The following is a 21,714-nucleotide window of genomic DNA, read 5'->3' as shown; positions in this document are numbered from 1 at the left end:
TCACTGAGCTTGGGGCTGCAGTGTCTACGGTTTACCTCGGTGTCACTGAGCTTGGGGCTGCAGTGTCTACGGTTTACCTCGGTGTCACTGAGCTTGGGGCTGCAGTGTCTACGGTTTACCTCGGTGTCACTGAGCTTGGGGCTGCAGTGTCTACGGTTTACCTCGGTGTCACTGAGCTTGGGGCTGCAGTGTCTACGGTTTACCTCGGTGTCACTGAGCTTGGGGCTGCAGTGTCTACGGTTTACCTCGGTGTCACTGAGCTTGGGGCTGCAGTGTCTACGGTTTACCTCGGTGTCACTGAGCTTGGGGCTGCAGTGTCTACGGTTTACCTCGGTGTCACTGAGCTTGGGGCTGCAGTGTCTACGGTTTACCTCGGTGTCACTGAGCTTGGGCCTGCAGCGTCTACGGTTTACCTCGGTATTATTTGTTGTTCTTCGCTGATACAAGTATCAAACTATGACACTAACAGCCACACACAAATAAATATATTACAAACACACGTTTGGAAATGTATTCCAGTGGGTGTAACCAAGCAAGAAGGCAGTAACTACCGTCTAGGGTCAGAGGTCACGTCGAGGTCAGGGTCAATATCAATATATAAAAATAAAAAAACTAATCGTAAGACAACAGATTACCACATCTCCACAATGATCTGTCTACAATTCATTTCTCTCAGTTTGGCTCTATGAGCAGTTTGCTTGGTAAGGCAGTATAACCGTCTTTACAGTCCTGGGTGTGGGGACGCTCAGGTCTGGACCTGTTTGTCCCAGACCAGCACTAACACACCTGAATCAACTAATCAAGGGCTTAAATGAAATCAGCTGCGTTAGTGCTGGGTTTATTCGAATCAAGTGGGTTAAATCACGCCGAACTGGAACAGAAATACGCAGTCCTGTGGGTCCATTGTGACCAGGTTGAAAAACACGATCGTACAGGGGTCATATTCAGAAGTTGTGATACTTCTTTCAAAACAAACAATATCTGAAGGTAACATCCCTCAAATGAACTCCTCTTGGAGAAAGGGACAACCTGTTTGATCATAAATTCACACAAAATGTGTACATTTGTATCAATAAAGAATGATTCATAAATATACATTTTAAAAAAGGCATCTCTCATTACTCACGGTAGTTGTTCCCTAGTTCTCTTCAGTTTTCTATAAAATTGTCTACACATCTAATGTAACCATTGACATGTATTGCCCATAATAGTTGAAGGGAAATTGTAGTTTAAAAATATTAGTGGCTTGTATTACACTACCTTTTGTTTCATTGCATTCACAACTTATTTCTTTTCATTTAATTGTGGCAATTAATTTAATAAAAACAACCTGGGATGTCAGATACAAAAGCTTAAAATCGGGACTGCACACGAGGAGTCAGTTCATTGACAATATAATCAGCAGTTCAAAGCCTAACAAATACACAGCTTTAAAAAAAAAAAAGTGATTAAAACAATAACAAAGCCCTCACCTTTTTGGGGTAAACGGCTTAGGGATGGAGCTGGAGGAATGCAACCACTCTCAGAATTCATAGAAGGAACTACGGATGAAAGAACTGATCATCCACGAGATGAAAATGATGGTTTTAGTCATGTTTTGAAGGAATAGTGTTGCGTTACAATTACATTGTTTACAAACAAGCTTACTGTTTATTTTGTGGTTCTGACGGGTAGAGAGTTGAACTAAACTCATGAGGCATTTTTATAAGTTATATTTTTCAAGAATCAAATGGGTTTTACAGATCTCCACTTTAATTTCCCCTCTTCATTAATAAAGACATCTGATTAACAGGGCTGGGTAAAGTCCTCCAACTCTGTAAAATAATTTACTTTACTCCAGTAGGAATAGAAGTAGACAAAACATGAGTAAAGAAGTATTCACAGAAAACATTGGGTAGACTAAAATGCTTCATTTTCTCTGACATGTCACATCGCATATGTAATGTACATCCCTTTTGCTACCAATGATGTATATACATCCTGGATTGCTGATGCGCGGATGAATTCAGAAAGAGTGGGACATCAAATAAACCGACAGCTTAATCCTGACGCGTTTACATCTTGGTCTGAAAGTATCCAAAACTATTGTCACTAAGAGAAACCACATGATCAATAAACTAACTCCCTTCATTGGTGTGACATCATAGAGGGAGGCAGAGCAAACTTCAAAACAGGAAGCTCACCCGGCGAAGCACACCATGATCAGTGACAAAATCAAAACCGAAAAAACAAAATCTGTTTATAAAACTGTCAAATAATGCACTGTGCCAAATTGTGATGTAAATGTGCATAATATGTACTGGTGCATGAAAATATATTTTAAAAAGGCCCCAATATTATGTGTATTTATTTATTATTTCCTTTAACAACCATAGCTAGCTAAAGCGGGACAGCGCGGAGGTAGCTAAAGCGGGACAGCGCGGAGGTAGCTAAAGCGGGACAGCGCGGAGGTAGCTAAAGCGGGACAGCGTGTAGTAGCTAAAGCGGGACAGCGTGTAGTAGCTAAAGCGGGACAGCGTGGAGGTAGCTAAAGCGGGACAGCGTGGAGGTAGCTAAAGCGGGACAGCGTGTAGTAGCTAAAGCGGGACAGCGTGTAGTAGCTAAAGCGGGACAGCGTGTAGTAGCTAAAGCGGGACAGCGTGGAGGTAGCTAAAGCGGGACAGCGTGGAGGTAGCTAAAGCGGGACAGCGTGGAGGTAGCTAAAGCGGGACAGCGTGTAGTAGCTAAAGCGGGACAGCGTGGAGGTAGCTAAAGCGGGACAGCGTGGAGGTAGCTAAAGTGGGACAGCGTGGAGGTAGCTAAAGAGGGACAGCGTGGAGGTAGCTAAAGAGGGACAGCGTGGAGGTAGCTAAAGCGGGACAGCGTGGAGGTAGCTAAAGTGGGACAGCGTGGAGGTAGCTAAAGTGGGACAGCGTGGAGGTAGCTAAAGTGGGACAGCGTGTAGTAACTAAAGTGGGACAGCGTGGAGGTAGCTAAAGTGGGACAGCGTGTAGTAGCTAAAGCGGGACAGCGTGGAGGTAGCTAAAGCGGGACAGCATGGAGGTAGCTAAAGCGGGACAGCGTGGAGGTAGCTAAAGTGGGACAGCGTGTAGTAGCTAAAGCGGGACAGCGTGGAGGCAGCTAAAGCGGGACAGCGTGGAGGTAGCTAAAGCGGGACAGCATGGAGGTAGCTAAAGCGGGACAGCGTGGAGGTAGCTAAAGTGGGACAGCGTGGAGGTAGCTAAAGTGGGACAGCGTGTAGTAGCTAAAGTGGGACAGCGTGGAGGTAGCTAAAGTGGGACAGCGTGGAGGTAGCTAAAGTGGGACAGCGTGTAGTAGCTAAAGTGGGACAGCGTGGAGGTAGCTAAAGTGGGACAGTGTGGTGTAGCTAAAGGAGGAAAGAGATCCAGTCTACATTAGGGACTTCTGTACGGAGGTTAGGCAGGACTCTCGATTTCTTGTCCTGACAATTTGTTTATTATAATACTGTTTTGAGTGAGTTCATAAAAAGCGTGACACTTCGCATCTCTGTCTCCAGTGACATCTTCAGACATCCGTCTTATTTTATCCTCAGATGTTTCCTGATCACACAAAATGGTCATTTGGGTACAATTAGGACTGTAATAATGTTGTCCCATTTCATCTCACCTGCTGTCCCAGTCTACCAAATATGGTTTTGACCCATGGTCTACGCAAATGGGTGTGTCATGCCGCCTGTGAAAATGAATAATATATATTTTTGGTGATTAGGGAGCGTCTTGAGGATTTTAGAAATGTATCATGTGTTGACCTAATATGCTGGATAGATGTCGAAAGAGGTGTTCCACTTATTCCAAATTCACCCTATGCATTGGCCAATGGCAGGATTTGAAGCCTCCAGTCGGCCATTTTGGCATTTCCTAGTAGAAGAAGTCCTCCATAGGAATGAATGGAATTCTTCAGTATTTCAATTAATATGTTTCAAGGACAAAAGTATTTAGTAACAAAAGTAACATTAATACTTTATAAAAAAATATATACTTTAAAAGAAAATGTTTAGAAATGTTCATTTTTTGTTTAGCTCACATAATTTAAAAAGTATGCATTAAGGTGTCTGTAATATAATAAATGTGGCAAAAACACATGTAGACATTAAATAAATGCATTTCTCTAAAACATTTTACATTGGTGGGGGGAAGAGTGCCTCGAGGCACTGTGGCTTCAAAACAGCACCCCCTATCAGTCCAATGGTGTATAAGAAAAGCCTGGATTGCTAATGTTGTGTATTGGCCATTGAGAGGTTTTAAAGCCACTGGTCGGCCATTTTGGTACTCCCCCGTAGGAACAGTCCTCCATGGTAATGAATGGAATTCTACAGTATTTCAATGAAATGGGGAAAAAGGACAACATTACATGCATTTAAGTATTTTTTGTTGTTTCAGGACAGTAACATTAGTACTCTCTATAATAAACACTTTTTTTTTTTTTTTTATAATTGTATGTGAAGTAAACAAAGTACGCATTAATTAAGATGTCTGTAATATAATAAACGTGACAAAAACAAAATGTAGACATTAATACATGCATTTCTATAGTTACAATCTTTTTCCTTTTTTTACATTGGAGTACCAAGATGGCTGCACAGTGGCTTCAATACAGGGCTCCATGTCAGTCACCTAGGGTTTATACACATCATTGGTTGCTACCAAAGGAGTAGGAAAAGTTGTCCCTGAACTCTGATCCAAGATCATTTTCACCGTTTTTTTTTTTTGGTCCCCCAATTGTAAAGGTTAAATTGGAGAAGAGGGATTTGTGACAATAAGGAACATCCACCCAGCACACTTCCACTCCCCCCCCCCCCCCCTGTATTTCAGTCGACACGCTTTCCTATAGCTACACCATACAAGCTGAGGATTATGATCCAAAAGAGTGCAACGCAACTAATACAAGCTTACAACCATGAATAGTTCCCCCATCGTGTGTAACAGCCTCAGACTAGAACAAAATCACATTCTCCCTACAGCTTTCTGATGAGGTGGAAATGTAGAACACCCCAACAAAAATACAATATCACTTAGTGAGATGTACAAGCTATAAGCAGTAATGTTCAGGTGCTCCATGTAGTATTTATATGTATTTGCATAACGTACACTTATGATCAGATGAAACTGAACAAACTAATTCCTACATAACCACACAGCCAGCAGGCCACTGCAGGGAGGTATTGGGTAGAAGAGGGAGGGTCTATCCTTACCCAGGTCTCAGATTCCCCCCAGCAGAAGATCCTGTGGTGGAGCTCCACCGTGGGGCCCACAGGCGGTTTTCCCTCCTTCGTTCCTGCCAGCACTAAACGCCAGTGTCCACACTTATCCCCCCCCCCGCCCCACACACACACATCACAGTGGCCAACAGTCTTTTTTTTTGTTTTTTCCCTTTCTGCCCACTAAAACATAAAACTGAACCTACAACATCACATGAGAACATTATTGCCTTGTTTCCTTACTGTTGAATAAAATGTTTTAATAAATATAAATGTAGGAATCTTTCACTGCAACTATGGAAAGTACATAACCTAATCAAAAATAGTTTGATATGGCCTGAAAAACATAGAACTAGTGTCAAGTCAGTGATATTGTGATCAGCTGAGAGTCCTGGACATTGGCAAAACATTGTTTCAGCTCACCCTCACGTCTTTGGCCCACCTCATGACAGCCCTACACGGATGAGCACTGCAATATTGTAAAGCAGTAAAAGATATTATCTGATAAATCGCAGGAACAAACATAATGCACTAACTGTTCTGCTCTGACGACCAATTTCAGTTCCTTTGTTGCGACTTGGAATTGTGATCAGATTAAATTAGAGCAACTACGGCTCGTTCAGTTGTTCCTGGGACTTGATCCCCAAAATATCATGACAGCAATCCGGTAAATGTCCAATGGGAGCGTCACCTTTACCTGTCAGCCATTGGTAGGTTCCTCAGTACAGTCCCAGCGAGGGAGGGACCTCCGATGTCCACGTCCAGAAACACTCACCTTAGTGAGGCCTCGTGAGACTGACGACGACTGACAATGTTGTCAGCTGGTGCCACAGATTGGGACTACAAAAAAAAGATTGCCCGTGCAGGTGTCTTTGTGAAAGCTTGATGAGGGCTAACAGTATCTTCAGGGTTCACCTCATTCACCTACCTGGGTGATAACCTCAAGCTGTTTGGTTGGCTAAAACAAGCTGCCAGTTAAGACTAGTTGAGGAGCGTGAGAGTCAGTTTCAGGGTGGAGTGGGTTTCAGGGTTAGACTGTATGGTCATGATACTGAACTAGGAGACATGAAGTATTTTGAAAAATGTTATAAAAGTAGTGAGCATCAAACCTTTGTTAAGCAACATTATGCAGAATACACATCTAGCAACTACGCACTGTTTTTTTTTTGTTATAGATTTTAATTAAAAAGGATGTTTTAGGCAGGTTTCACAACTTATTTTTTAACATATATATATATATATATATGCTGTTGATAAAATATTGTAGTAAATTCCTACCTTTTCCTGAAAAAATGTTCATATAGCAAAGAGGACATTTAGAGGATGTGGTTCTCTTCATTCTAATGAGCATGTCCCAACCCTGGTTCTGAAGCAGGGCCTAAAATATAAAACAGGTAGAACGGGTAGAATTTGGCATCGGAGGGTAAAGGTGTCAGCATGCTTCAGTTCGGCTGGTGCCTTAGTATACATTTCCCGCAAAAATAGTCCGAATTAAATCGAAGACCATTTAAGAAATCTGTCATTAAAAATTGACGTTTTTTTTTTTTTTTGCCGAGGAGATTTTAGTCGCACAATTTTACATCTAAGATGTTTGGTGCAGTATTTATTTAAAAAAAGTACATGAAAACTAGTCTCTCACTGCATGACAAAAAAAGTTTAGACTCCATACTGTCGTCTAGACACCCCTTCGTCGGTGATTCTTCTTCGGCTTCTGCATTTGGCTTGCCTCAAGAAAAATGTGCCCGAACAACACTTACCGAAGTCCAAAACGTCATAATATATGCACAAATTCTTCCAAACTGTTTCGGCTGGGAAGAATGAGGACGCCTTATGAATGTCTAATTCACCAGCCATGTTGGCGGGTGGTCACATACAGGACTCTATAGTGCAAGCATTTCATACAAATAGTCAAAAAGTCAAATATGGGCACGTGCAAGTAGTAATTTATAGCAGAATAAATGCTGCAGTAGCTGTTTTCAAAGTATTTCAGCGATTTTGTTTCATATCTGGTAATGCACAAAGAAATATGAATCGTAACCAATTAGCTAACCAACCTCGCACAGCAACTCTGTGTGCACTGTGAGTGAAGTGCTGAGAGATTCGTTTTTAGAAGTAATGCTCATTTAACTACTAAAAGTGAGACTCTGGTCGTGTTTTTGGATATTTACATTGTTTTGTTCACCACTGTTTCAATGTTTGAGTTTGTTTCCACTGCTAGCGAAGAGAAGTCGTCGCCCTCTACTAGTGAGATTGTCACAGTCATTCCAAACGATTAGATTCCTACTCCTTGCGCCCGTCGACTGCCAGCGTCGACTCACATTTCTGTGTCAAGCGTTGATTCCACCAGGAACCGTGTATCGGTAATGAAAATATGTAGTTATGCTATTATAATAGGGTAAATCGCAATTATGTATTTAGTCATTTCTTGCGAAAAGTTCACTAAATTACAGTCTATCAATGACTAGGCTGAGCTGGTCTACAAGCAACAGACCGAAAACGGAACACACACACACACACACACACACACTAGCGTTTTTCATAGCTAAGAGAAAGAGGAGGAGAGCCAGCAAGGGAGAGAGGATTGGTGCAGACAGTCGGAAACGTGCTCATAGGCTGCATCTCGCAATGTCTGGTCTAGCAATGCCTCGTAAATTCACCAAAAGTATATATTAGGCTATCAATGAGTATGTGGCTAAGCTATGTTTCATAGTGCTAGTGAATTGATGTGGATCACCAAATAGAGTTTAAAATTAGGCCTAAATGTGCAATAAAAAGTATTGTGTTTATAGCTGATTTAATGAAACCCTGGCTGGCTGTTGATGTCCTGGTCAGGGGGCTCTCCAACCCTGGTCAGGGGGCTCTCCAACCCTGGTCAGGGGGCTCTCCAACCCTGGTCAGGGGGCTCTCCAGAGCCCTGGTCAGGGGGCTCTCCAACCCTGGTCAGGGGGCTCTCCAACCCTGGTCAGGGGGCTCTCCAACCCTGTTCCGGGAGAGGTTTTCGCTCCAACCCCAGTTGTAAGTAACCTAATTCAATTTATCAACCAAAATCAGATGCACTAGATAAGGATTGGAGTGAAAAGCTATAGGGATGGTAGCTCTCCATGAACTGGGTTGGAGAACCCTGTCCTAGGCAATAGATCGCAAAGCTAGGCATCCTCGCAAAACTTTTTCAATAGCTCAAAGTGCAAATACAGTTCAGCAGCTCAAATCAGCCAGGGGGGGGCATTGTTATTAAGAATGACACCTACCATGGATTGCTAAAATAATGATTATGTTCACTCTTCATCAATTTAAATATTATGGGGATATCTATACATTTGGCAGAACAAGCACAAGTGTTCAGTGTAGCCTATTATCATATAGACATGACGTAGAAATAGCTTCACGCCTACAATAAAAACCGCCAAGCTTCCGTCACGAGTCAATTAAATAAAAATAATAATAATTACAGGGGTCAGTTTGGAAAAACGAATCGTGTGTGAATGGTCCTCTGGAATAACGCTCGATTGGATAATAATTACATAACCAACGTCTCTAGTAATACCCATCCAATAGGGCGATATGACACGGCAAAGAAATGGTTTATCAGTTTAGAGTGCGCCGCATCATCCCATGGGTTTCTGCCAAGGCTGCACACAGCAGAAACATCACTAAAATATTCTAGTTCCTACACATCACCTTTAAACAAAATAGGCCTTTTATAGGATAAATTGATGAGCAAACGGACAGCATTACGCTCATGCCAGTCCTCTAGAATGCAGATGTAGTCTTCCTAGTAGGACTCTGCCATAATGACGTGGTGTGTATGTATCCGTTTCGGCGTGTCCAGCGAGAGTCAACTCCTTGGACTCCAATCACAGGTGTTGGGAGTCGATTCCAAAAACTCCTGAGAGTCGTGCGCCACTAAAAGGCACACAGTGATTACTTGAGCGACCCCGTTACCAAGGTAACCTTAAAGGGGCAGCTGAACATTTGTCTCATCTGTGACATTTTGGTTTAAAGACTCAAGACCACAAAATATTACATTTAAATGAGCAATCTCTCACATTACTTATTTTTTACAAACTAAAAAGGAAGCTCAACCATTGTGTTTAGTGTAATTAATACAGGAAAAATATTTTGTCAGGTAAAAAAAAATCTGAGTGGCTGGTAGACAAAAAATTTGTTGTAGGCCTGAAGACATTCATAAGCCTGTGTTGCCCCACAATTTTCAGGATTGTGTGTTCATGTGTATGAACTAGGAACACAGTTTCAAGCACAATTGTCCGTTACCAGTACAACCCGGTTCTGGTACAACCTATTGACCTGGTAAAATAAGGGTTAAATAAAATGTATATATACACACGATGGACTAACAGCAGCAGTCTGTTTTCTAACGTCTTTTGAATAAATAAAATTAAGTCACATTAAGAAAAATGTGTAACTGCTGGATCGACTTAGACATCTGTTAAGTTCTGGGTCGAGTAAAAATGTTCAGTTATTTAAAATTATATTCATGATTGCGTAGATCATTGTGCCTCGGTCATGATAGTAAAAATATCCAAACTTTGTGGACTTAGTGCAGCGACACGTGGACTTCTCAGCCGACACATTCCAGAATGGTGCATTGAGACATGAGGTGAGGGCACTGAGTCCTCCGTTTTCAGAATTACATTCTATTCAAACCGATGCGCCCCCCCCATGTAAGGCACAGGGACTTTGAACAGGCATAAATATTATTTAAAAGGCTTGATATTGAAGCAAATAGCAGGAAGAAGGTCAAATATCTAAACAGAGATAGAAACCCACCAGGTGGTACCAGTAGGAAACTCCATATTCAAAAACTCATATCAGCTTAAAATAAATAAATAAATAAACGTTTTATTTTAATGCAAAAAAAAAAAAAACTGTTTTCATCTGCATCAATGACCAATGTGACCGTCCCTAATATCTCACTATCAGGAAGGCCCCTTTATGATGAGACAAAGTGAAAAAGACAAGTACTGAAGAACGAAGTTGCCTTCCATTTATTGGTGAGTATTGTGAAACCCAGTAAAGGCAGAAACTGGATCCTTGCATTCAGACTGGTTCCCCTACTACAGGAGGAAAGCTATACAATAGCCTTTCAATATGGACCTTTGTATGTATGTATGTATGTATGTATGTATGTATGTATGTATGTATGTATGTATGTATATATATATATATATATATATATAATGTACTGAGGTGAGTGAATACCTTTGAAATACTAGTCACCCATGCCATGATACTACTAAATCATTATTATTTATTTTTTTATTGGTCCACTTATTCACAAAGATATTTTGTTGCATTTGTGTTGAGGAAAAGTGTATGCATATGTATACTTATAAAACCTGCCATTTTAATAACAGCTAACAAGAAAAAAAGACAGACAACCAAGGCACAAAACCTCTGGATAAAAGTCTGCTTCCTAAGAGATGGAGAGGCACTACGGTGAGACAGAACACCCAGACTGGTGTGTTTAATTGGGACCCTGCTGTCTGTGGTGCTTTCATTGGGTCCCCTGTAGTGGGTGTTACCTGTACGTGGGCGGTGGCAGCTCCCTCCGTCTCCATGGCGTCCGCTCCTCCATTGTTCAGTCCTCCTGGTTTAGTCAGCTCCTTCACGTTATCTCCCCATTCTGAAGAACAGACCAATCAAACAACAATCAGGGACAATAGATACTTAGGCTACACCAGCAATGCACAGATAGATATATCCTAGCTCTGTGCCAAATACTTATACCCAGATCACTTGACCTAAACAGGACAAACTGTAGTACTATCCCTTGTTAAAGATCAGGTTATTAACCTAGTCATTCCACATCTAGACAAAGTGTGAATCTCAATTGTCTTCCTTGATTCCTCACCTTCTCAAAGTGCATTGGAGGAGAAGGTCTGAGGGGAGGAACCCAGAAAAAAAAAAAAAAACGTATTCTCCAATGTATTTTGAGGAGGTCGAGGAAAGCGGAAGTGAGGAATCAAAGAAGACAATTGGAGATTTCACCCAAAGCGGGACGGTTGTAGAAGACAGAAGATGGCAGTCGGACGTTTACCTGGACAGAGTGTGTCTGCGTCCAGCATGCCTCCCTCTCTGTAGCTCTCCAGCTCCTCCATCTTCACTTTGCTCCAGGGGATGTAGGTGGCACCTCGCTCCACGTCCCAGAACTTCTTATGGGTCGCCTTTATACCCTTGTTCAAGGCCCACGCAATCTACATACAAATACAATATTTTACTTAACCTAAGCATAAAGTGTTTTAAATAACTTTATGCGCTGCCTTTAGTGTTGCATGGTATACCGAAACGTTGGTACTTTTACGATACGAGAATATGAAAAAACTGTTCGGTACTGGAAGTTGTTACTTTCGTTACTTCTGTCAAATATGTCTTAAGTCATATACGGATTGAGAGGGTCGAGTCTGTCTACTAACTTGTCTGAATCTTCAAGGGGGCAGCTAGCAGTAAGCTAGCCAGGCTACTTGTCTTCTCAAGGGGGCAGTAGTAAGCTAGCCAGGCTACTTGTCTTCTCAAGGGGGCAGCAGTAAGCTAGCCAGGCTACTTGTCTTCTCAAGGGGGCAGCTAGCAGTAAGCTAGCCAGGCTACTTGTCTTCTCAAGGGGGCAGCTAGCAGTAAGCTAGCCAGGCTACTTGTCTTCTCAAGGGGGCAGCTAGCAGTAAGCTAGCCAGGCTACTTGTCTTCTCAAGGGGGAAGCTAGCAGTAAGCTAGCCAGGCTACTTGTCTTCTCAAGGGGGAAGCTAGCAGTAAGCTAGCCAGGCTACTTATGTTCGTGCATGCAGCTGACAAAGCAAGAGCCACTTTTGAGAAGCAAACATGGGAGAGGAAAATGCAGACGGCATGGCTTCTAACGAAAACATAATGCATCCGCAGCTTGTTGACAAAACTGGCTCCAGAAGAGCCCTATGGGAATACTTTGCTGACAGCAGGGGCTAGCCCACCGAAACAACAATGCAAAATATGTTACAAAGCAGTGCAAGGGAGGTTTAGTTCCAAAATGAAAAAAACTATTTTACACATGACATTTGCATTGTAACGTTATTCTACTAGCAATTAAATTGGAATTATTTTTGAGTGACAAGGTCAGGAACATATATATATATATATATATATATATATATATATATATATATATATATATATATTCAGCATGACATTTATGTGAGCATCACTATCAAACGCTCCCTAAAACACTTGAGCGAGCAGGCCTTTTTAAAATCGACCTGGCCCGGGTATCCTGGAAGGATATTGACCTCATCCCGTCAGTAGAGGATGCCTGGTTTTTCATGAAAAGTGCTTTCCTCTCCATCTTAAATAAGCATGCCCCTTTAAAAAAAAAACATAGAACTAAGAACAGGTAGAGCCCTTGGTTCATCCCAGACTTGACCAGCAGAAAAACATCCTGTGGCGTACTGCACTATCATCCAACAGTCCCTGCGATATGCAACTTTTCAGGGAAGTCAGTAACCAACACACACAGTCAGTTAGGAAAGCAAAGGCTAGCTTTTTCAAAACAGAAATTTGCATCCAAAAAGTTCTGGGACACTGTAAAGTCCATGGAGAATAAGAGCACCTCCTCCCAGCTGCCCACTGCACTGAGGCTAGGAAACACTGTCACCACCGATAAATCCACAATAATCGAGAATATCAATAAGCATTTCTCTACAGCTGGCCATGCTTTCCTCCTGGCTACCCCAACCCCGGCCAACAGCTCCGCACCTCCCGCAGCAACTGGCCCAAGCCCCCACCGCTTCTCCTTCAACCAAATCCAGACAGCTGATGTTCTGATAGAGCTGCAAAATCTGGATCCCTACAAATCAGCTGGGCTAGACAATCTGGACCCTCTCTTGCTAAAATTATCCGGCGCCATTGTTGCAACCCCTATTACTAGTCTGTTCAATCTCTGGTATCTAGAAAATAAGGGAGAGCCGCACACTCTAGGAGCTCAGACGCAAAAATGTTAATATCCAACGTTTCCACAGCCAAGCTGTCTTCATCAGGTTATGATCACAAACACTGTGAGATGACTCGTTTATATAGTGTCAAAAGACACACAGGTGTCTGTAATCATGGCCAAGTGTGGCCTAATATCATTGGTTAATTCTCAAATATAAAAATGGCATACGAAGAACAGCATACAAAAAGACAACAAATGGATAGCATACGATCATAGATACATTTTAGACTACACAAGCTTACAAACAATTACAATGGCAAAGTCACAATAATCACAAGAATGGCTTCAGATCAAAGTCTATGTTGAGACCGAAGGCAGCGAGGGTCTTTAAGTTAAAGATCCAGGCAACCTCTCGTTTTGACAATAAATTATCAAGGTCACCCCCTCTCCTAGGGAGGGTGACATGTTCGATGCCAATATAAAGCAGAGACCAAATCAAGTGGTTTGCTTCCATAAAGTGGGCCGCAACTGGGTAAATCAAGTTTTTGTACCTAATGGTGCTACGATGCTCTGAGATACGTACTTTTAATTCACGCTTTGTTTTACCCACATCATTTTTACCACAAGGACAAGTTATAAGATAAATAACTGCCATAGTGGAGCACGTGATAACACCTTTGATTGGGATCTGTTTCCCTGTTTGGGGGTGTTTGAAGTATCTACATTTATAAGAGCCATTGCATTGAGCACAGCCATTACACTTGTAATTTCCATCCAGTATGGGCGCAAATAGGCGTTGTTCAGGAATATCTTGGGGTGGTAAATCAGAGTGTACCATTTGGTCTTTGAGATTTCTGCCCGTGAATCTTCAAGGTAGTTAGAACGCAAGAAGACGCATTCTTGCGTTCTAACTACCCGATATTCAAAGTGCTCTGAACAAATTAAGGGAATCGTTCACAAACACTGGCATATTCTAAAATACGATGATGGTCTCAGTGATGTGTTTTCGGACCTTCCCTTGGTCGTATTCTCGCGGGGCAGAAATCTCAGAGACCAATTGGTACACTCTGATTTACCACTCTGCTAGCCAGCACCTCACCTTATTAGGTGTATTTTTCTTTATTTTTCTTCTAGATCAGTCTCTCGCATCTGAGATTCCTAAAGATTGGAAGCGGTCGCGGTCATCCCCCATTGAAGAGGGGGACGCACCGCGGCCGCTTAGACCCAAACTGTTACTCTAGACCCAAACTGTTACAGACCTATATCCATCCTGCCCTGCCTTTCAAAAGTCTTCGAAAGCCAAGTTATCAAAACAGATTACCGACCATTTCGAAGCCCACCGTACCTTCTCCACTATGCAATCCGGTTTCCGAGCTGGTCACGGGTGCACTTCAGCCACGCTCAAGGTCCTAAACGATATCATAACCGCCATCGATAAAAGACAATACTGGGTAGCCGTCTTCACCGACCTGGCCAAGGCTTTCGACTCTGTCGATCACCGTATTCTTATCAGCAGACTCGACAGCCTTGGTTTCTCAAATGATTGCCTCGCCTGGCTCACCAACTACTTCTCTGATAGAGTTCAGTGTGTCAAATTGGAGGGCCTGTTGTCCGGACCTCTGGCAGTCTATGGGGGTGCCACAGGGTTCAATTCTCGGGCCGACTCTCTTCTCTGTATACATCAATGATGTCGCTCTTGCTGCTGGTGATTCTCTGATCCACCTCTATGCAGACGACAGCATTCTGGATACATCTGGCCCTTCTTTGGACACTGTTAACTAACCTCCAGACAAGCTTCAATGCCATACAACTCTCCTTCCGTGGCCTCCAACTGCTCTTAAACGCAAGTAAAACTAAATGCATGCTCTTCAACCGATCGCTACCAGCACCTGCCTGCCCATCCAGCATCACTACTCTGGGTGGTTCTGACTTAGAATACGTGGACAACTACAAATATCTAGGTGTCTGGTTAGACTGTAAACTCTCCTTCTAGACTCACATCAAACATCTCCAATCCAAAATTAAATCTAGAATCGGCTTCCTATATCGCAACAAAGCATCCTTCACTCATGCTGCCAAACATACCCTCGTAAAACTGACCATCCTACCGATCCTCGACTTCGGTGATGTCATCTATAAAATAGCCTCCAACACTCTACTCAACAAACTGGATGCAGCCTATCACAGTGCCATCCGTTTTGTCAACAAAGCCCCATACACTACCCACCACTGCGACCTGTATGCTCTCGTCGGCTGGCCTTCGCTTCATAATCGTCGCCAAACACATTGGCTCCAGGTCATCTACAAGACCCTGCTAGGTAAAGTCCCCCCTTATCTCCGCTCACTGGTCACCATAGCAGCACCCACCTGTAGCACGCGCTCCAGCAGGTATATCTCTCTGGTCACTCCTAAAGCCAACTCCTCCTTTGGTCGTCTTTCCTTCCAGTTCTCTGCTGCCAATGACTGGAACGAACTGCAAAAATCTCTGAAGCTGAAGACTCATTTCTCCCTCACTAGCTTTAAGCACCAGCTGTCAGAGCAGCTCACAGATCACTGCACCTGTACATAGCCCATCTGTAAACAGCCCATCTACCTACCTCATCCCCATACTGTTATTTATTTATTTCTCTTGCTCCTTTGCACCCCAGTATCTCTACTTGCACATTCATCTTCTGCACATCTACCATTCCAGTGTTTAATTGCTATATTGTAATTACTTGGCCACCATGGCCTTAACTTACCTCATTTACACTCACTGTAAATATACTTTGTTTTCTATTGTTCTACTGTATTATTGACTGTATGTTTTGTTTATTCTATGTGTAACGCTGTTGTTGTTTCTGTCGAACTGCTTTGCTTTATCTTGGCCAGGTTGCAGTTGCAAATGAGAACTTGTCCCAACTAGCCTACCTGGTTAAATAAAAGGTGAAATAAAAAATAGAAAATAAATAAAAATAAAGCCTCCTTCACTTATGCCGCCAAACATAGTCTGTTTTACGAGGGTATCCTACCGATCCTTGACTTTGGCGATGTCATTTACAAAATAGCCTCCAACACTCTACTCAGCAAATTGGATGCAGTCTATCACAGTGCAATTTGTTTCGTCACCAAAGCACCATATACTACCCACCACTGCGACCTGTATGCTCTCGTTGGCTGGTCCTCACTACATATTCGTCACCAAACCCACTGGCTCCAGGTCATCTATAAGTCTTTGCTAGGTAAAGCCCCGCCTTATCTCAGCTCACTGGTCACAATAACAACACCCACCCGTAGCACGCGTTCCAGCAGGTATATCTCACTGGTCACCCCCAAAGCCAACACCTCATTTGGCCGCCTTTCCTTCCAGTTCTCTGCTGCCAATGACTGGAACAAATTGCAAAAACCACTTAAGTTGGAGACTCATATCTCCCTCACTAACTTTAAGCATCAGCTATCTGAGCAGCTTACCGATCACTGTACCTGTACACAGCCCATCTGTACACAGCCTATTCCCACGGGGGACCAGTACGGAGAAAAAAAATGTATGAAATGTATGCATTCACTACTGTAAGTCGCTCTGGACAAGAGCGTCTGCTAAATACCTAAAATGTAAATAGCCCACCCAACTACCTACCTCATCCCCATATTTGTTTTGTTTTTCTGCTCTTTTGCACACCAGTATTTCTACTTGTACATCCTCATCTGCACATCTATCACTCCAGTGTTAATTGCTAAATTGTAATTACTTCGCCACTATTGGCCTATTTATTGCCTTACCTCCTTACTTCATTTGCATACACTGTATACAGATTTTCTATTGTATTATTGACTGTATGTTTGTTTATTCCATGTGTAACTCGTCGTTTCTGTCGAACTGCTTTGCTTTATCTTGGCCAGGTCACAGTTGTAAATGAGAACTTGTTCTCAACTAGCCTACCTGGTTAAATAAAAAAGTGAAATAAATAAATAATAATAAACTCAGCAAAAAAAGAAACGTCCCTTTTTCAGGACCCTGTCTTTCAAAGATACTTGGATTTTTACGAATTAACTTCACATATCTTCATTGTAAAGGGTTTGAACACTGTTTCCCATGCTTGTTCAATGAACCATAAACAATTAATGAACATGCACCTGTGGAACGGTCGTTAAGACACTAACAGCTTGCAGACGGTAGGCAATTAAGGTCACAGTTATGAAAACTTAGGACACTAGAGAGGCCTTTCTACTGACTGAAAAACACCTAAAGAAAGATGCCCAGGGTCCCTGCTTGTCTGCGTGAACGTGCCTTAGGCATGCCGCAAGGAGGCATGAGGATTGCAGATGTGGCCAGGGCAATAAATTGCAATGTCCGTACTGTGAGACACCTAAGACAGCGCTACAGGGAGACAGGACGGACAGCTGATCGTCCTCGCAGTGGCAGACCACGTGTAACACCTGCACAGGATCAGTACATCCGAACATCACACCTGTGGGACAGGTACAGGACGGCAACAACTGCCCGAGTTACACCAGGAACGTACAATCCCTCCATCAGTGCTCAGACTGTCCACAATAGGCTGAGAGAGGCTGGCCTGAGGGCTTGTAGGCCTGTTGTAAGGCAGGTCTGTACTGAGTCGTCGCGGTTTTGTCTCACCAGGGGTGATGGTCGGATCGCGTTTATCGTCGAAGAAATTATCGTTACACCGAGGCCTGTACTCTGGAGCGGGATTGATTTGGAGGTGGAGGGTCCGTCATGGTCTGGGGCGGTGTGTCACAGCATCATCGGACTGAGCTTGTTGTCATTGCAGGCAATCTCAACGCTGTGCGTTACAGGGAAGACATCCTCATGTGGTACCATTCCTGCAGGCTCATCCTGACATGACCCTCCAGCATGACAATGCCACCAGGCATACTGCTCGTTCTGTGCGTGATTTCCTGCAAGACAGGAATGTCAGTGTCCTGCCATGGCCAGCCAAGATCCCGAACCTCAATCCCGTTGAGCACGTCTGGGACCTGTTGGATCGGAGGGTGAGGGCTAGTGCCATTCCCCCAGAAATGTCCAGGAACTTGCAGGTGCCATGGTGGAAGAGTGGGGTAACATCTCACAGCAAGAACTGGCAAATCTGGTGCAGTCCATGAAGAGGATATGCACTGCAGTACTTAGTATCTGGTGTGGCCACCAGCTGCATTGACTTACTTTTGATTTCAACCCTTTCGTTCAGGGACACATTATTCAATTTCTGTTAGAGGTCTGTGGAGCTTGTTCAGTTTATGTCTCAGTTGTTGAATCTTATGTTCATACAAATATTTACACGTTAAAAGTTTGCTGAAAATAAAACGCAGTTGACAGTGAGAGGAAGTTTCTTTTGCTGAGTTTGTAAATGTGGTGGATTGAGACACATCCAATGCAAAAATAAATACATCGTTAGCTTAAACTGACAGATTTGTATGGTTTTTAAAAATGTATTATGCTAATTAGAACTCCGCGGGAGCGGACATTAACCTTAAGGGGTTAAACCTAACCACACTGCTAACCTTATGCCTAACCTAAACGAAGACCCCCAAAAAAAGCGAAAATGTTTGTTTTCATGGATATTTACGATATAGTACATTTTGAATTTGTGGCTGTGCTATCTAGTGGAAACCCCACCTGACGGCACTCACATTGTTGCCTGCCCCCCCCCAATAACTCAGCAACAAATGGTAGCTAATGCCGTTTTAGGGTTTCTGCTGCGTGTCTTCTCCTCCATCTTCTGTTGTCAGTAGTACATGGGACTTCCTGTCCCAACTTCTCATCAATGTGATTGGTCGTTGCATTGTTGTATGACAACGTGTTCATTGATGTCCAACAATCTGTCGCACCACGTATGGTGTTCGGGTCTCACGGTGCCTCCCGGGTTCAGGGCTGGGTCTCACGGTGCCTCCGGTTCAGGGCTGGGTCTCACGGTGCCTCCGGTTCAGGGCTGGGTCTCACGGTGCCTCCGGTTCAGGGCTGGGTCTCACGGTGCCTCCGGTTCAGGGCTGGGTCTCACGGTGCCTCCGGTTCAGGGCTGGGTCTCACGGTGCCTCCGGTTCAGGGCTGGGTCTCACGGTAAACCCCCTTTCAGCATTGCACCTCTACTGCCACAGTAGCTCAATTCCACCTCGCAAAAGTTTGCATCTCACCACCTTCTCAAAGCATTGCAATACAGGACTTCGCTACTGTCACTTCCCTGGTTCACTCTGCCATTTCACCAACTGTTAAAAAGACGATGACGTGCCGAGTGGTTTATATCCGTGGCAAATAATTTGAAAGATGCAGATCACGTCCTACTAACATCACAGCATTGTTGTGTTAGGCATTAGTTCAATTTAAAATGTCCCCTTATGATGATGCTTGGGACCTGTTAACGGTAGATTTGTGATACATTTTTTTCAGTTAGGATTCCCCCCCCCTAAAATGTTCACAAACCCAATTTAGTTTAAGCGTTACTCCCTATCTAAAATATGCTGATTTTGTCTCCTGAAAAAATTGAGACCGTGATCAAATTTGGTTTATAGTCACACGTCGGGTGGCTAAGCCATCTAGACCTTTTAAATCCAAAATGATTGACTGAAATTAATCAAAATCACAGTGATGACTGTACGAGTATTTTTTTCCATTACAGATGTAAAAGGTCTACACCACGGAACTCCGCATCAAGCCATCTCAGCCCCTGTTCGTTTAAATCGCAGTTGTCTCTTGGTAAAAAAGGTGAATGTTTTCATGGGAAAAAGGAGCTTTATTTTATCATCATATGACCCAAAGAAGAAAAAAAAATCTATTCACATCATATCACGACAGTTTATTTTTAACCTGATTCATTACTGTGATATGCTATTAACTAGGGTCCAGGAGTTGGTTAGCCTACTACCAGATCAGGAAAACCCAAGGAAAACAATTCTTCCCCACCACTCTGGGACCTATGGTGCCACTTCTGAGATCACCACACAATGTTACAAATGGAGAAACATCTCCTGTTTGTATGATCTACATTTGTTTACATGTTTTAGGCGGTGGGGGGATGGGCTAGTGTAGTTTTACGTGGCTCAGTGCAGCCGGATGTTATTGCAACAATTCAGAATATAACAGGCTGGTAGTGCAATTTCAGGTAAAAACCTCAATAAAACAAGTCTGAAATATTACGAAAATGGCTACACATTTTCACAAAATTGCTCTGCCATTACCCTTACAGTGCTTTCGGAAAATATTCAGACCCCTTGACTTTTTCCACAGTTCCGTTACAGCCTTATTCTAAAATGAATTAAATTGCCCCCCCCTTCAATCTACACACAATACCCCATAATGACAAAGCAAAAACAGGTTTAGTTATTTTTTGCTACATTATTACAAATAAAACAAAATATTACATTTACATAAGTATTCAGACCCTTTACTCAGTACTTTGTTGAAGTACCTTTGGCAGCGATTACAGCCTTGAGTCTTCTTGGGTATGACGCTACAAGCTTGGCACACCTGTATTTGGGGAGTTTCTCCCATTCTTCTCTGTACATCATCTCAAGCTCTGTCAGGTTGGATGGGGAGTGTCACTGCACAGATGATATTTTCAGGTCTCACCAGAGATGTTCGATCGTTCAAGTCCAGGCTCTGGCTGGGTCACTCAAGGACATTCAGAGACTTGTCCCAAAGCCACTGCTGCATTGTCTTGGCTGTGATTTAAAAGCTAAATAAATTCTGCAGTAGCTGTTTTCAAAGTATTTCTGTCATTTTGTCTCATATGTGGTAATGCACAAAGAAATATGAATCCTAACGTTATAGCTAACCAACCTCGCACAGCAACACTGCCTGTGAGTGAAGTGCTGAGAGATTTGTTTTTTGAAGCAACGCGCACAGGAATAAAAAGTTGGTATAACTATTAAAGTGAGACTTTATCCTTGTGTTTCTTGGATATTTACATTGTTATGTTCACAAGGTAAGTAGTTTTTCAAATGTTTGAGTTGGCTTCCACTACTAGCTAAAGAGAAGAGAAGTTGTCGTCCTGGACTAGTGAGAGGCTCATGGGCACACTTAAAGAATGAACATGTCTCATCTGTGATATTTTGGTTTAACCTCTAAGGGATCGGGTGTGTGTCCATCCCCGGGGGACAGTTGAGCTAATGTAGGCTAATATGATTAGCATGAGGTTGTAAGTAACAAAAAAATAAATCCCAGGACATAGACATATCTGATATGGACAGAAAGCTTAAATTCTTGTTAATCTAACTGCACTGTCCAATTTACAGTAGCTATTACAGTGAAAGAATACCATGCTATTGTTTGACAAGAGTGCACAATCATGAACTTGAAAATGTATTAATAAACCAATTAAGCACATTTGGGCAGTCTTTATACAACATTTTGGACAGATATACAATGGTTCATTGGATCAGTCTAAAACTTTGCACATACACAGCTGCCATCTAGTGGCCACAATCTAAATTGCACCTGGGCTAGAATAATACATTATGGCCTTTCTCTTGCATTTCAAAGACAGTACCAAAAAATATGTTTTTGTATTATCTTTTACCAGATTTAATGTGTTATATTCTCCTACATTAATTTCACATATCCACAAACTTCAAAGTGTTTCCTTTCAAATGG

At 42.8% G+C, this 21,714-nt stretch overlaps 1 pseudogene; it reads right to left on the bottom strand.

Moving 5' to 3' along the window:
• Positions 1-21,714, bottom strand: part of LOC123724108 (SR-related and CTD-associated factor 4-like) — a 36,718-nt pseudogene that overhangs the window by 11,278 nt on the left and 3,726 nt on the right.

The sequence above is a fragment of the Salmo salar genome, chromosome ssa09 (genome assembly GCF_905237065.1).
Source record: "Salmo salar chromosome ssa09, Ssal_v3.1, whole genome shotgun sequence".
Taxonomy (NCBI): Eukaryota; Metazoa; Chordata; class Actinopteri; order Salmoniformes; family Salmonidae; genus Salmo; species Salmo salar.
This window is presented reverse-complemented; position numbering and strand designations above follow the sequence as displayed.